Source organism: Salvelinus alpinus, unplaced genomic scaffold, assembly GCF_045679555.1.
Source record: "Salvelinus alpinus unplaced genomic scaffold, SLU_Salpinus.1 scaffold_503, whole genome shotgun sequence".
Lineage (NCBI taxonomy): Eukaryota > Metazoa > Chordata > Actinopteri > Salmoniformes > Salmonidae > Salvelinus > Salvelinus alpinus.
Window position 1 is genome coordinate 6,209 of NW_027256443.1, and position 3,096 is coordinate 9,304.

At 43.9% G+C, this 3,096-nt stretch overlaps 1 long non-coding RNA gene across 1 annotated transcript; it reads left to right on the forward strand.

Annotated features, from left to right (window-relative positions):
• The first annotated feature begins 552 nt into the window (after positions 1 to 552).
• Positions 553 to 2,144, forward strand: LOC139567421 (uncharacterized). The gene is made up of 4 exons (XR_011673400.1): positions 553 to 1,221; positions 1,309 to 1,485; positions 1,576 to 1,637; positions 1,720 to 2,144. It is a non-coding gene; the product is annotated as an uncharacterized lncRNA (long non-coding RNA).
• Positions 2,145 to 3,096: the final 952 nt, after the last annotated feature.

Here is a 3,096-nt window from a genome sequence, read left to right on the forward strand (position 1 = left end):
TCTGGAGAAATATAACACCATTCAAATTCAGAGACAGAGCTATGGATGCAAGGACTGACCATCCATGATATCAAAATGATAGCTTCAACCATGTTGAGGCTATATAGTGTTTGTTTACATTGTGTTACGGCTGTCCTCGCTGACAGAAGGTGGGGACCAAAACGCAGAGTGGTTAGTGTTCATTCTTTTAATGAAAGTCAACAAAACACTTCAAAATACAAAAAACAACCAACGTGACAAAACCGAAACCGTCCTGTGTGGCAACAAAACCTCCACAGGAACAAACACCCACAAAACACAAGTGAAACCCTGGCTGCCTAAGTATGATTCTCAATCAGGGACAACGATTGACAGCTGTCTCTGATTGAGAATCATACCAGGCCGAACACAAAATCCCAACATAGAAAATCAACCATAGACAACCCACCCAACTCACGCCCTGACCAACTAAAATAAATACAAAACAAAGGAAAACAGGTCAGGGGCCTGTTGCACAAAAGTAGAATTAAGACATCCGGGATAAATGACTCAGCTGAGCTCAATGAAGCCAAAACATGTGCGTCCAGGCTTAATTGGTTGCACAAAAACCAAGCCAGGATGAGCAGACACGGATTCATTAAGCCAGGAGAAACCAATCCTGGATAGGTGCGCGCTCACGGCTCACTCAAATAGACCCCGCCACAGATCACAGATTAACTGATTTACCATGGCAACTAGAGCCGCGTACTTTTCCCCGTCGGAAGCACAAATCCTCATGGAGGCATACGAGGTAAAAGATATAATTAAGAAGAAAGGCAACACCGCCACAGTGATAAAGCAAAGAGAAAAAGCGTGGCAAAGTATTGCAGACCGCCTGAATGCGTAAGTAGTGCACAATTACACACTCACCGCTCCGCTGAAACATCACAATTACAATTCAAATATTTAATTCACATCTCCAAAAATGCAGTTGTACTGTAATTATGAAACGGTTAAATTTTTAATTGAAATGCACTGCAGATATGAGTGAAATTGTGTAAAGTAACTCCATCACACTGTATAAAGCCATGATAAATTTTTTGATATTTTTACTGAAAACAAGACAAAAATACCAAGTAATTTTTTGCAGTGTGACTCCATTAAATGTGTGTGTGTGTGTGTGTGTGTGTAGATTAAACATGAACGGGCCAAAACGGACATGGCAGCAGGTCAAAATCAAATACAAGAACATTCTGCAGAATGGTATGGTCCCTGACTAATATTTAACAAAGCACAAGCATATATTGTACCCAGAAGGTGCCTGCTCACACATTGTCTGTACTGTTTTAGCAGTGAAAAAGAATACCCACAGACAAGGCACGGGTGGTGGGTCACCAAAGGCTGACCTTACCCCAGCAGAGGACATGGCCTTGGAGCTAAATAAAGGCAGGCCCGTCTTAGAGGGGATCCCTGGGGGGAAAGAGACGAGCATAGGTTCCTCCCAAGATGCCACCCGCTTCATTCAAGGTATGTCCTTCCATCTCTACATGGGATACAACCACATTCATATTGAATCAATTTGGACTGTCTGACTTTGGTTTACCTATTGCCTTGCAGTGTCTGGCAGCACTGTGTTCCTGTAAGAGCCACCAGCACAAGCACCAGACGATGCTGATCCAGTGAGTACTCCATCAAAGGCATACTGTAGGCCTGGCATGTCTTGTCTACTAGCTTCAATATGAATCCGATTAAATGTGATAGGGTGAAGGCCCCAGTGCAGCAGCAACAGCACATGATGGAGACGATGATGAGGAGGAGACCATCTCTCTGGATTCCAGAAGGCATGAGGTATCATGTTAAGACTGTGAAAGTACTATTTACTCTACAATGGTGAGGAGTCCTCATCAAAATCAAAAAATCTAATTTCTTTTACAGGACCCAGATGCTATACAGTGGGAAAACCAGCCTGGCAACATAGTGCGTATTAATAAAAGGACACCACATCCTGCCAAATTCCAGCTGCGCTAATTGTATTGTGTTCACAGAGCTCACAAGCTATCAGAAAGTTGTATGGCAACCACCTCCGGCGCCAAATAGAACTGGCAGACATAGACATTCAGTACAAGAAGAAAAAGATGGAAAATCTTGCACTGGAGTCCGAAATAAAAAAGAGGACAATTAGGAAACTGGACCTTGAAATAAAAAAACTTGAGAGGGAGGTGAGATATGCCTTCAATGTACACTGTATGCTAACTGTAACACAAATGTATTAATCATTATTTTTCTTTCCTCCCCCAGCTCCAAGAAGATGACACAGCTCAAAATAAAAATTAGGTATATTCTCGTAAAGTCAAGTGAGCCATGACATATGAGCTCTTATTGTGAGCACACAGGACGGTGGCATCTTTCTAAGGTTTTTTTTATTTTCCCAGCAATCAGTACAACCAAGTCATCGTTATAAGGCATCGCCCTCTTTTGCCCACCCCCCCAGCACCAGGTGTGGCCACTAGCCTATATGAAGGCCCAAAATTGTGTGTTCCTTTCTGCTCTGACAATGGCATGCCCATTCGTGCGAGATGTGGTGGATGAAGAAGCACTTGTGCTGAGGAGAGCCTTCAGGCGAGAAAGGGTCTTCAGGGACCGGTTGGACCCACTGGCCTTCCCTGATGACCATCTATATGAAAGATACAGGTTTTCTGCAGATGGCATCAGGTATCTATGCAGACTACTGGGTCCCAGGATTAAGCACCGCACTGCACGGAGCCATGCACTGAGTGTGGAGCAAATGGTTTGTGTGGCCTTGCGCTTTTTTGCTAGTGGAGCCTTCCTGTACTCAGTGGGGGATGCAGAACAGCTGAACAAGGCCACAATTTGCCGCACAATAAGGAGTGTGTGTCTGGCTATCAAAGCATTAGCAGATGTCTTCATCTCCTTCCCTGGGAAGACTCTGTGACATCAAAGAGGAGTTCTATAGGATTGCAGGTAAGAGGATCTACAAATTACAGGACAACTGTTAACACATAGTAGGATACTCATTACTTTGTGTGACAGGTTTCCCCAATGTCATTGGTGCAGTGGACTGCACACACATAAGGATAAAAGCCCCCTCAGGTGCCCATGAGGCTGATTTTGTGAATA